This window comes from Cnephaeus nilssonii (assembly GCF_951640355.1).
Source record: "Cnephaeus nilssonii genome assembly, chromosome: 8".
NCBI classification, from domain to species: Eukaryota; Metazoa; Chordata; class Mammalia; order Chiroptera; family Vespertilionidae; genus Cnephaeus; species Cnephaeus nilssonii.
The window spans coordinates 97,307,687-97,320,601 of NC_137079.1; the positions used below are offsets into that span (position 1 = coordinate 97,307,687).

At 42.4% G+C, this 12,915-nt stretch overlaps 1 pseudogene across 1 annotated transcript in view; it reads right to left on the reverse strand.

The window, feature by feature from the left end:
* Positions 1–8,219, reverse strand: part of LOC307104081 (eukaryotic initiation factor 4A-I-like) — a 123,858-nt pseudogene extending 115,639 nt beyond the window's left edge. The window contains exon 1 of the transcript in view: positions 8,123–8,219. The product of the transcript in view is annotated as a eukaryotic initiation factor 4A-I-like (transcript). The remainder of the gene's footprint in view (positions 1–8,122) is intronic.
* Between the last annotated feature and the right edge of the window lie 4,696 nt (positions 8,220–12,915).

The following is a 12,915-nucleotide window of genomic DNA, read 5'->3' on the forward strand; positions in this document are numbered from 1 at the left end:
TTCTGATTGGGTATTTTTTGCTTCCTTATATTCTACATCACTTACCTTACCCTTAGCATTATCTACTGTTGATTCCCTGTAAATTATTCTTCATTTTATTTACTGTATTCTTTATTTTTGACTGGTTCTTTTTATAATTTCTATGTACTTTTTCATGCCGATAAAATTCTCACTAAGTTACTTGAGCATTCTTACAATCATTGTTTTGAACTCTGTATCTGGTAGTTTTCTTCCCTTTATTTCATCTAGGTTTTATTCAGAAGATTTCTCCTGTTCTGTCATATGGGACATGTTTCTTTGTCTTCATGTTTTGGCTGCTTCCCTATGTTTGTACTAGGGAAGGGGTGGAATGTTCAGCCCACGGGCTGTATAAGGCCCACAAAATCACGTGGTCTGGCCTTGCCAAGGCATTAGGGGTGAGTAAATGTTTGACCAAATAAAGCAGGCTAATTTTAAGTTGATAATTTTGTATGACCCACTAATGATATTATAAAAGTCCAAATGGCACTTGGCAGAAAAGTTTCCCCACTTCTATATTAGATAGAGCTTCTATGTCTCCTGGATTTGGTAGAATGGCCTTGGGTAGGAGGTGTCCTGTAGGGCCCAGTGGTGCAGCCTCTCTAGTCACCTGAGCTGGGCACTTCAGATGCAACCTGTGTGCACTGTCCTGTTGTAATTGAGCCTTGTTTGCTGTTGACGTTACTGGGACAGATTGACCCCAAGGCCAAAAAGCTGTGAGGACCAGCTGAAACTACAATGGAGGAACTGCTTGAGGAGTCAACCCTATGAAGCATGACTTGCTTCAGTGGGACTTTGATGCTCATTGAGTCCATCCCTTGGGTGTTTTGAACATGGATGTGGTCCAGTAATCTGAAGCTGTCCACAAGGTACATTGGTTCTGGGGCCTCCCAGGAGGCCACTACCTGTGCTCTGCCTAGGGCCACCCAATATAAGCTAAAGAATGATCAGCAGATGGTTGCTACTTGTGCTGGGCTTAGAGGTGTCCAGTAGAGGCCAAGCTGTGAACTGAGGCAGGCTGCCACTTAGCAAGAGGTAGGGGGTACACAGAGGCCAGATGCTGCTTGTTTAAGAGATTTTAGGAAAATCCAAAGCATGAGGCAAGAGAAGCCAGTTGTATGGAAAAGCCTTTTATGGGCCCACAAGGTGGGTGGGGCAGGATCTCAGGGCATTACCAGGTGGGGTGAACAGTGTGAGCTGGGTTGATGGAGACTCATATATGGTGCCTGCCTATCATCTCTGTTGGGGTGGGGGAGGATATCTTAGAAAAGGAACAATGACCTCTGCTAGCACTTTTGTCTGGCAGAAAGATATCTCCCCTCCCCCTCAGCTTTCACCCTGATGCCAGACAATTCAGTTCCTCCCTGTATGTCCTGGTTTCTTCCTTTTTCTTTTTCTTGGTTCCTTTCAAGCTACTGCCCCATGCTGGAGCTCAGTTGGAATGAGTCTGAGTAAGTCTGTGAGTGGGCCCTTTAAGAGGAACTTCCTGGGACTCCGGAAGCCTCTGTCTCCCTCAGCCATAATCTCCACTGGTTTTTATAGTCAGGGCATTTACCAGGCACTGGAATCCTAGGCTGGATTGCCTGAGGTGGAGTTGGGCCCCTCGCTCCTCAGGGGAGACCACCAAGCTGAGATACCCCTCCCAATTTTCAACTGCCACACATTGGTGTGGTACCAGCCCTTTCTGTATCTCTGACCCTCCTGCCAGTCTCTATGTGACTTCTTTATATTCTGAGTTGTAGGACTTCCATTCATCTTGATTTTAGGTGGTTCTTAATGATGGTTGTTCTATAGTTTAGTTATATTTTTGATGTGGTTGTTGGAGGATTCAAGTACTTCATTTAACTACACTGCCATATTAATCAGAAGTCTGAATGTTATTTTTCTTGATGACTGATGTCACAAACTTTTTGTTTTGAAAAGTTCAATTCTGTCATCATTACATTACAGTCAAAATATAGTTTCTGACTGAATTATACATATCTTTCCTATGCTGCTCCTTCTCTCTGGAACTGAGATACTTTCAATTCAAATTTATTTCTGCCTTTCAGATTTATACCGACATTAGTATAAACCAAATGAAAAAAAAATTAAAATATATCCATGCAAGTGTTTCTGCACATCACCTTCAATCTTTCATGCACTTTAAAATATGTGTTTCTCAGAGAGGAAGAGAGAGAGAGAGAGGAAGAGAGATCTATTTTTGCTTTATGTGGATATAAAAATAATTTGTTACCATGGCAATATATTTTTTTCTATCCTATGTGTTTCAAACACAGCCTTTGGTGTAGGTTTTGGAGACACAGTCATTCTATCTGTCCTCCATTTACAGAGCCATGTTCACCTGACCACTTCAGGTCAGGCACATTTGACAGAGATTTTTGTTTTTTTTGGTGCTTGTTGTCAATATGAAGCTCTTAACAGAGTCAGGGAGAGGGCATTTCAAATTTCTGATATCCTTAATTTGGCAAGTGCTAAAGTTTAATGTTCCAGTTTCCATGGTTGTGTTTAATTTTGTTTTGTTATTTTATGCCCATCTCTCAAAGAACCACTTTATTTTAACCCTATGCAATCTAATCGGATCTCTATTCACTTAGCATTACATTCACCAGCCTACCAGTCTACAGTGGATGTTATTCTATTATTTCTGTATTTATAAAAATTTACAAGTTAGTAACTTCATTGTTTTGTTTCTTTTTTTGTTGTGTTTTTTTTGTTTGTTTGTTTTGTTTTGGCATTAGAATATCTTTTTTGTTTTTATTATTCTTTAAAAAAATCTTTTTGTTGAAAATATTGAATATGTCCCTTTTTCTTCCCCCATTAACCCCCTCCAGCCTGCCTCTGCCCTCCACCCCAGATCTTCAGCAACCTATTGTTTGTGTCCATGGATTATGCATATATGAATACAAGGTCTTTGGTTGATTACCTCCCACCCACCCACGCTCCCCTGCCTTCCCTCTGCGATTCTTCACTCTGTTCCATGCTTCCAAGTCTCTGGATCCACTCCATTCATCAGTTTATTTTGTTACTTAAATTCCACATATGAGTGAGATCATGTGATACTTATCTTTTTATGACTGATTTATTTTATTTAGCATGATATTCTCCCTCTTCTCTGTTGTTTTGTAAACAAACAGAAAATCAGTGGCCTAATTATTTTTTACTTAAGGAAGGTGTAGTAAAGCAAAAAGTAATTAGGACATGGAAAGTCAATCTTTAGGCTCAAAGAAATTATGAATTAAGATAAACTGCCTTAAAGACATGGCTGGTTAGGGAAGACAGAGAAAGAAAAGTGTGATCAGAGAACTATATTGGCTCAATTTCTGAGGGTATATTGTCTACATGGTGTTGATGGGAGGTGGGGAAGAGGGATTTGAAGGGGGAAATAGAAGAGAATCAGTCAAGGAGGAAAGACAACTGCAAACACAGAAAGTTGTGCAGTATGTGAGCAATTTAATTCTAAAATGTTAAAAGAGCTGACCAATAGTTATTGGTCAAAATGTTAAATCCCCAAAGTTGAGGGTCACTTATAAGCTCCTCTGTATAGCCTGCTCTTGGATAGGACAAAAACATGAATACACAAGAATAGATCATTTATGTTTAAGTTAAATATTTTTTTAATATCCACCAGGACAGGACATTGTGTTAGCCTTGAGGAAGGTAAACCAAAGTTGAGTAATATAAAGACTGAATAAACTGAAAGAGGCAATAATATGGAAACACATAAAAGGTAGCTAATTATACAAAAGCCATATGCTCTATACAGATAGAGTAGGTTTAATAAAGTTGAAGGCAGGAGAGATTCCTTTTACTATAGGGGATCACAGACCAAGATGAGAACTAGCTTTTTAAGAATGAGCTGAATTAAGAGAGAAACAACTCTGTGTACTACTCTGGGTACTGACCAATAGAGCATACACACAAAGGAAATTGTTGAATGGAATAGGAAGGTGGATTGTACACTATGTGTTTGAGTCAATGCTGAATAGGCTTCATATTCTCTACTCTGAATCTTAACACTAATTCCCACAGAGATCCTACTGGGCCTGAAGTACAAACTCAAAGCCCCTATACCCAACCAGGTGGATGAATGAGGACCTGAAGATTGCCTTAAACATCCATTTTGAGGCAGAAAATAAAGTGGAGTAATTACCTTAGGAGAAGAGGCAGCTCAAGCTTGACAGAGTGCAAGAGTGAAAAAAAATGTGGATTCTGCCCTAGCTTTTGTCACCATCAGCATGGCCACAATAAAAATGGGGCTCTGGATGACAATTTGTAACAAAACTCACCACTGCCTTTTCATTTATGAGCATCAGAAGACCTCTATTTTACCTTCAATATTCTCCAACCTAGAGAATGGGGATTTGGGCTATAATATAATGGATGAAATTAAAACCAGGAAGAAAAAAAAAAAGGAGCAAATATTCACTCTCTCTCCTCATGCCTGCAAAAGCCCAACACTATGGCAAGTTCTTTCCATATTCCACATCACTGGCTTTCACAATAACCCAATGATCCTATATAATAAAAACCTAGGTGGCATCACGCCCTGTGTGATGTCATCACAAGATTGCCACTACAAGATGGCTGGCAGGGGAGGGCAGTTGTGGGTGATCAGGCCAGCAGGGGAGGACAGTTGGGGCAACCAGGCCTACACAGGAGGGCAGTTGGGGGTGACCAGGTCTGCAGGAGAGGGAAGTTGGGGGCGACCAGGCCTGCAGGGAAGGGCAATTGGGTGTGACCAGGCCAGCAGGGGGGAGCAGTTGGGGGCAAGATCAGGCCAGCAGGGGAGGGCAGTTGGGGGCGATCAGGCCAGCAGGGGAGCGATTAGGGGGCGATCAGGCTGGCAGGCAGAAGTGGTTAGGGGCAATCAGGCAGGCAGGCAGGCAGGCAAATGGTTAGGATCCAGCAGTCCCGGATTGTGAGAGGGATGTCTGAATGCCGGTTTAGACCCGACCGCTGCAGGATTGGGCCTAAACTGGCAGTCAGACATCCCCCAATGGGTCCCATATTGGAGAGGGTGCAGGCCGGACTGAGGGACACCCCCTCCTTGTGCATGAATTTCGTGCACTAGGCCTCTAGTATAGGTATAATTGGCTCCATTTTACAGATAGACTGAGTCTTAAGGGCTAAAGTAAAGCAATTGGCCAAGGTCAAGTAACAAGTAAGTGGAAAGACTCAAAATTTAAATCCATATCCCTAACTCTGAAGCTAGGAAATAGGTAGCATCAGTGAGAGGCTATTCTGCAAGGGATTATAGCAAAGTTAAGAACTTAAATTGTTTTGTAGTAAATTTGGAGTTTCTGAAGCATTTCCTTTGAACAAGAAAAAGACACAACAAGGCTTACTTTAACTGATTTGGGTTAAAATTCACCCCAGAACATGTTTAGTAACATGAAAATAAGCCATTTTGGTTTTAAAAGTCTGCTAAAAACAATTTTTTTTAAAAAAAATTGCTTTAGAAGTAATGAATCATTCATCATTGCATGGTTCTCTATTGCTCACAACAAAGCATCCAAAAATTCAATGGCTCAAAACAACAGTCATTTCTTACTGCTTTAGCATCTACAGGACAGCAGGAAGTGTCTGAGCATAGCTGGATGGTTCTGTTTCAGGTTGAGGTTGCTAAACAACTCTGCTTCTAACCATACATCTGTGGGCTGGTGGATGGCTCTGCTCCATAGTCCCTCATGCTCCTTGGTCCAGTGCTTTAGATAATAAATGTCTTCTCGTAATGATGAGTGTGGTCCAAGTCAGTGAGAACACACCCACAGACCTTTTAAGGTACAGGATAAGATCTGTCTCACACACTGTAACTTTCACTTAAATCTATTGGACAAAGATGGTCACTTGGCTAAACTCAAAGCCAAGGAGCAGATAAATATACTCCATTCTTTTCCTTAAAAGTCACATGGCAAAGTGTGTGAATGTAAGGAAAGATGAAGAATTGAGCTAGTAATGAAATCATTATAATCATCATTATCATCACTATAAATCACTATGTATATACTCAGTCGGTTCTTAAATTTATAGGTTCTATTTGAAACATAGTTTATTTTATATAGCCCAATGTTTATAATAGAATGAAAATAATAAAATCTAATCCTTAGTACCTGACCTAGATTTTGTTTTCTCATCTGTAAAACCAAAGGTTTGAACTAGGCAATCTCTATTGTCCCTTCTAACTTCAGGTTTATATATTCTCCCTCAGATATTGTTTTAAGTTTTTAACATATAAAACATGGTCAAATAAAATTTCTGACGGAATGCATATTCTATAACAAATTACTGGAGAAATACTTAGGGAAATTTTCAATATTTTAAGTTTCAAGACTCCAAAGATATGTTAAATTTCATTTTATTAGAAAAACTGAATTATACTCTTCACAGACTAATCACAGCTAAGACTTTTGAGTCACCTGTATCTAATACATATTTAATGTCCTCTTGTATAAAGGGAAACATAAGTAGAATATCATATAAAGTCTGACAGTTCAAAAAGTTTTTATTTAACAAATGTGGGTAGGCCTTTTGAGAAGTATTTGAAACAACAAAATAGTGGGAAAATACATTTGGACAACCTCAATATGAGGCTTTTAAAATTGCTATAAAAAGCCCTGGCTGGTTTGGCTCAGTGGATAGAGCATCGGCCTGCGGACTGAAAGGTCTCAGGTTCGGTTCCGGTCAAGGGCATGTACCTTGGTTGCGGGCACATCCCCAGTAGGAGGTGTGCAAGAGGCAGCTGATCAGTGTTTCTTTCTCACTGATGTTTCTAGCTCTCTATCCCTCTCCCTTCCTCTCTGTAAAAAATCAATAAAATATATTTTAAAATTGCTATAAAAAGTTTTTTCCTTTCCCCACTACCTTCTGCTTTACTACAAGGACTTCCACTTTTGGAGATTTTTCTGACATGTGGGGACACACAAGCAATGAAAAGGAAGTCCAGGGCAAGAGTTGTGAGGGAAGTGATTGGCAGTATGCAGCAGTGGAAGGGATGGTGAAAACTATGTATCTACCACCTGCCCCTTGTCTTGTTCTGCCTTGCAGTCCCTTCAGTGCTATTCTCCTACTTTCTTCCACCTTCTCTTAATTTTTTATTTCTTTTTTGGTAATATGGCATTTCACTTGGATTTTATGAATGGATATTCTGTTCTCATGTTACCTTCTTATTTATTACCGAAGTTCTTTAGCTTTCTGAGTTTAGTGTATCCTTTAAAATGTAACTCAAACTGGTTTATATCCATTACACATGTGAGGGGGCAGGGGTGGGCACCGAATAATTTCCATTAACTCTAGGAGTTCATGGGGTCTCAATTTTTTCCAGCCACCCTGGCTCTGAGTTCCTACTGCTGCTGAATTCTTGATCTTGGTGAGCACTCCACCTTTAGGGAAGGCTTTCTCTTTCCACACCATGTTGTGCTGCTGCGCACTCATCACCCTCTATCCTTCTCTTCTCCCCTGAAGTTTTACACACACATAAGGCTGGTGGTTAAATAAACTTTGCTAAAAGTCTGGGAAGGTGGAAGAAAATGACTTTACATGTAATACTGGAAGTAATGTAACAGTAAGCACTAGATAGCCCTGTAACTAAAAGCACTTCAGTCATGTTCTGTGTCCAGACCTTTCTCACAGAGAATGTTTCCTGCCCCGACCCATGGGTAAAGTCAACGCGGACCCTAGAGGGGGAGTGGGAATGAAAGGACAAGAGGCACAAGAGATGGAGACAAGACAGGCTTTCTGATCAAGTCTCATTTATTGCAAAGTATACGGGGATAGATATAGTCAGGGAGAGTGAAGGAATTCCTCTAATGATGTCAGCGGGAGGGTAGTTAGGCCGTAAATATCAAGAATAGGTTATCTCAACAGAGAGGTCTTGTTGTGCCCCAGCCGCCAGAATGTCTGCCGCCAGGGTACCTAAGTAATAACTGTCAAGAGCCCCCTGTTGTGCAAACAATGTTATCTTTGGTCATCCAAATGCAGTTCTGGGAGCACGGTTTCCTACAGGTCCCCCTTTTTTATATTATATTGGCCAGGGAACGCTCCTTGAGGGGGCTGTGCCTGTCTTAGGTCAGGAGATCACATATACCCGGCCTACACACCTTACCCGTCATGGGCTGACTGGGCAGCTTTTGGCCCAGTGCCTGTCTTAGGTGGTGTGGAAGTCCCGTTTCAAATTTTGGGTATACTCTCCAGTTGCCCATCTTTGGCTATCCAGCCCAGCTCACCAAGGGTAGGAAAGAGGAACGTTTACCTTCAGACAGCGTCTGAGTAAGTTCCCATATACGCGTCCCTGTCGGCCATTTCAAGTTTGTGGTAATGGACCTGTATGGGTTTCATTTGGATGGCTTCTATTTGTTGCTTAAGAAATGCCATGAGTTTGTTGAATAAGAAAGGACCTAGCAATAGTAGGATCAACAGGCCGAGCAGGGGTCCTAATAAGGGAAGGAGATAGGGGAGGAATCCATTCAGCCCACTCCAAAGAGGGTTTTCGAACAGCTCCTTTCGCCTTTTCACCAGGTCTTCTTGTAATTTCTTTATCTTGTCTCGGACGATTCCGGATTTGTTGGCGTAGAAGCAACAGCGTTCCTGTAGGGCTAAGCATATCCCTCCCTGTTCTGCTGTGAGTAAGTCTAACCCCCTTCTGTTTTGTAGGACAACCTCAGCCAGTGAATCAATCTGGTCCTGGAGATCATTAATGGTACCAGAGAGAGCTTGGACATCGTCGATCAATTGGTTAGATAATTTTGTATAGGAATGTATTGCTACTCCTAGACCTGCTGTGCCAGAAGCCATAGCTCCAGAGACCCCTAGACCTACAAGTAAAGGGATGAGCTGGATAGCTCGCTTACTGCGTCCAGCAATGTAGTCAAGGCTGGGTAGGGGAATAGGCTCGTTCCCCGGAATAATATCAATATCGGGGAGAACAATGGCCTGTACGCATAGTCCCGTCCAGTTTGTAGGTAGGGCCGTGAAGGCCATGTTTCCTCCACACACAAACACTTGCCCGGGAGCGGGACAGAGAGATGAGGTATAGTTGACAATAGAGGAGCAATTTGTAAAGGTAGTGAATCTTACGTCTAAATCATAGTTATCATTTTGGGGGTGGCTTTGTAAGCACAGGGATGTATTAAATCCTATAGGTTGGATCCTAAAAGGCAAGCCAACACTACAGTTCCCCTTAGGTTGTACATCGGTAGTATTTGCTGGGATGGCAAGGGGCATGGGTGTACCAAGGGTCATACACAACCAGCAGTCCTCCGCAAGGGTTGGGTTGGTAACATTCAGAGCTCTGAGTGTAGCCTCCAAGATGTTGGAGGTTTGGGTGTCAAGATCTATGCCCCGAGATTTGGGCAGAGCCAAAGGGTGGTACTGTAGGGGAGGATACATGTGCTTAATAATTTCTTCAATCTGTTTCTGAACCATGGCTTCCCTTACCCTGTCTGTTGGCCCACCACCATCAGACACGTGGATCGGTGCTTGCGGTGGCCAGCAAATATCTTTGCCGACTGTGCCCCGGCAGGAGGCTTGGGCATATTTAGAGTGCCCTAGAGGGTGGCTATAATCATACTCGCCTCCAAAGGAACCACTATAAGTTCTTTGTAAGATGGCCGTTAGGTATATTTTGCCATCTGTGTGAGAACACTGCTGGACACTGTTATAACAGGTAGAGTGTAGCTCTATGGCCTCTTGACAATCGCTGGGGCAGGGCCCTGGTTCGCCATTAACCATAGGTATGATTTTGGGCTTCCCAACACATTTCCAGCTTTGTTCGTATCCTCCCCCTATTTGTCTCTTATAAATTAAAAAGGCTGTACTGCTGCCACAATCGGCTATCCGGGTGTAAGAAGTGGGAATCACACCACTCTTACCTCCTCTGCAGTCGCAAGGGTTTCCAAACAGCTTCAAAAGTAACTCTTGCTTGTTTATTGGGGGTCCCAGTCCGCCGTTAGTCATAGGTATCAGGATCAACATTATTCCTTGTAGTAGGATCTGGGTAATTGTCTCCATGACCTGTAAATAAAGAAAAGCTTGTCTCAGGGAGAGTCTTCTTCCCTGGAGTCTGTTAACTCGTTATCGTTCTCAATGCTCTTATCCACTTGTTTTACTAGGTGTTCAGGGAGCCATCTGGCTGATTTCATTTCTTTGGAGTAAATGCATACTGACCCTCGGCCCCAGATGAGCACAGGGTCTGGCCCATGCCATGAGTTGTTTAGGGGATCCTTCCACATTACTGAGGCGAATTGTTTCTTTGTTTCCGTTTGCCAAAAGCGAGTAGCCGCTGATGACCCATTGGCATCCAAGTTTAAAAAATTAAGAATAAAGAGTGCATGTGATATTAGATTTCTGGGGGACCCCTTGATGGGGTACCATTCCCCCTTTTTTATTTTATCTATAGTAATTTTGAGGGAAAGGTTAGCTCTTTCTACAATACCTTGGCCTTGAGGGTTATATGGGATGCCTGTTATGTGAGTAATATTCATTTGTTTGCAAAATTTAGAGAAGCCGGAGCTGGTGTAACCAGGACCATTATCAGTTTTAATTTGTTGAGGGCAGCCGAGAACTGAAAAGGTAGTTAAAAGGTGAGCTATTACTTTTTTTGTAGCTTCTCCGGTTTGTAGAGTTGCAAATATAAATCCACTATAAGTGTCAATGCTGACATGTATATATTTGAGATTTCCAAACTCAGGGAAGTGTGTGACGTCCATTTGCCATAGAGCATTAGGAATTAAGCCTCGTGGGTTTACCCCTAGATGAGGGGTAGGGAGATGTAGGGTGAAAATAGAGCAAGTTTTAACAATTTGTCTAGCTTGTTCTCTGGTTATTTTAAACATAAGCCGGAGGGTGCGAGCGTTAAGATGATGTAACTGATGAGCTTCTTGTGCTCGGGTTATTTGGGAGGGACTATCAACAATTAGTGAGTAGGCTGATGTGGAGGGACGAGTGGCCAGGTCTGTTAGCTGATTACCTGTTGTCAGTGGCCCAGGTAGGTCAGAATGGGCACGGAGGTGTCCGATAAAGAAAGGGTCAGACCTTTTTCTGATCAAATCCTGTAATTGGCTAAATAATTTGCCAGTCTGAGAGCTATGTTTTATCTGTCCACATGTCTCTAATTGAGGTACAGCCTGGGCGATATAAGCACTGTCTGTGTACAGATTAAAGGCTTTCGTGGGGAAGGCTGAAAAAACTGCTATGACAGCATGTAGCTCGGTTATTTGGGCAGAGGAGCTGTTAGTCTGAAATTGGATAGTGCTGGAGTCCCAAACATAGGCAGCTATGCCTGTGGAAGAACCATCCGTGAAAACGGACAATGCTTTAGGAAGAGGTTTAGTGGAAGTGATCTTTGGAAAGATAAACTCATGTCTGTTGGCAAAATCAATAAGTTTGTTTGGAGGGTAGTGATTGTCTATAGAGCCCGTATAAGAGGCAAGAGCGACTGGCCAAAATTCGGTGGCTTGCATTAGCCAGTCAACTTGCTCTTTAGGGTAAGGTTGAATGATAATATCAGGTTCTTTTCCAAAGTAACGCTTGCCATGATCTCTACCTATCATGATTAAGTCAGAGACTGCTCTATAGTAAGGGTTTAAGACTCGTTTGGGAGATGCTGGGAGATGAACCCACATAAGAGGTGCTGTCTGCCAGAAAACTGCAGTGGGGGAGAGGGTGGTCCTACATATGATGTATTGTAACGGAGAATCGTAATCCATAAAGGTGATGGTTTGATTTTGGATAGCTTGCTCTACTATGGCAATGGCTTTGCGTCCCTCAGCAGTAAGTTCCCTCGGTGAGGTGGGACAGCTATCTCCTTGGAGGATGTCATAAAGAGGCTTAAGCTCATGTTTGGTGAGTCTTAAGTAAGGCATTAGCCAATTTATATCTCCCAATCGTTTTTGGAAGTCATTCAGAGTTTTTAAACTATCTAGTCTGAGGGTTAGTTTTTGAGAGGAGATAGTGGACCCTCTCATTTGGAATCCAAGGTATGTATAAGGGTCTTTTAGCTGGACTTTATCAGGAGCAATTTGTAGGCCATGAGATTTTAATGCCTGCTGGAGATCAGTATAGCCGCTTAGAACTTCCTCTCCAATTTTGCCTGCTACCAAGATGTCATCCATATAATGAATGATATATAGATCAGGCCATCGGTCTCGAATAGATTGAATAGCCGAGGCTACAAAAGACTGACATAGCGTAGGACTATTTGCCATGCCCTGAGGAAGGACTTGCCACTGGAATCTCTGCATAGGGGCACGGAAATTAATTGAGGGGAGGCTAAATGCAAAACGTTTTTGGTCGTTAGGATGTAAAGGGATGGTGAAAAAACAATCTTTCAGGTCTATGATAATTTTGTAATATCCAAGAGGTATGGCCACAGGGGAGGGAAGGCCTGGCTGTAAAGTTCCCATTAAAACCATAGTTTTGTTAACTGCTCTAAGGTCTTAGAGAAGCCTCCATTTTCCTGATTTCTTTTTAATGACAAAAATAGGGGTATTCCACGGGGAATTGCTGGGGATAATATGGCCAGCTTGAAGCTGTTCCTGCACCAGCTGCTGGGCTGCTAATAATTTTTCATGGGATAGGGGCCATTGATCAACCCATACTGGATCATCTGAGAGCCAGGTGATCTTATCAGCATGGCCTGCAGGAGTGTCAATGACCCCTATGGAAAATGGCCAAGTCCTGCCAGAGGGGGTCGTGGAATTGGCTCAATGGGGTGAGTAATACCTGTGGAATTTTTCCCTAATCCCCTCCCGGGTATATATCCTTGTTTAAACATTTGAAGAGTGACAATTTCATTAGGGCTACAGATGATCATTCCTAGCTGAGCTAATAAATCCCTTCCCCATAAATTAATGGGGAGCCCAGTGATAATATAGGGCTGGATAGTACCTTGGTTGCCTT